This window comes from Octopus bimaculoides, chromosome 10 (assembly GCF_001194135.2).
Source record: "Octopus bimaculoides isolate UCB-OBI-ISO-001 chromosome 10, ASM119413v2, whole genome shotgun sequence".
In the NCBI taxonomy this organism is placed as follows: Eukaryota; Metazoa; Mollusca; class Cephalopoda; order Octopoda; family Octopodidae; genus Octopus; species Octopus bimaculoides.
In genome coordinates, this window is record NC_068990.1 from 71,728,842 (window position 1) to 71,729,349 (window position 508).

At 25.4% G+C, this 508-nt stretch overlaps 1 protein-coding gene across 1 annotated transcript in view; it reads right to left on the bottom strand.

Moving 5' to 3' along the window:
- The window catches only part of LOC106871865 (gamma-1-syntrophin), a 114,559-nt gene that overhangs the window by 65,087 nt on the left and 48,964 nt on the right, over positions 1 to 508 (bottom strand). The window lies entirely within an intron of this gene.

Below are 508 nucleotides of genomic sequence, written 5' to 3' on the forward strand. Positions count from 1 at the left end.
TATATACAAAATCAGTATATGACATATTAAACAAAGTTCAACAAATTCATTCATATTTATGTAATGGAGTTAGATGTTAAAATGGATCAGTGTTTATTTTTCATGTTGCTATACAATTGTTTCATACAATTCATAAATAGAAAATCGTAATACTCATATTTGTACTTGTCAGTAGCTAACAGAAAAACTAAAAAAGACGTTTGAAGTACATAGATTTTTTTTTTTCTTAGTTATTTTGGAAAACTGTGAGCATGAAAAGTAATATTCTTAAGATTATAAACCTGGAAAAGTACAGGACAAGTTATTACATCTGTAAAAGTATAGGACAAACTGTTACTTCTAGTAAAGTAAAGAATAAGAAACTTTTTACTTAAAATATTGCAGCAAAGAATGTCAGTTCTTCTAATTTATCACTCTTTACAGTTCTCATCTTTTAAATTTAAACTGTTCAGCTAATTTGTAAGTTTGGCTAATTAGTCACTTTTTTCTGTATTTAAGGTAGTAAATT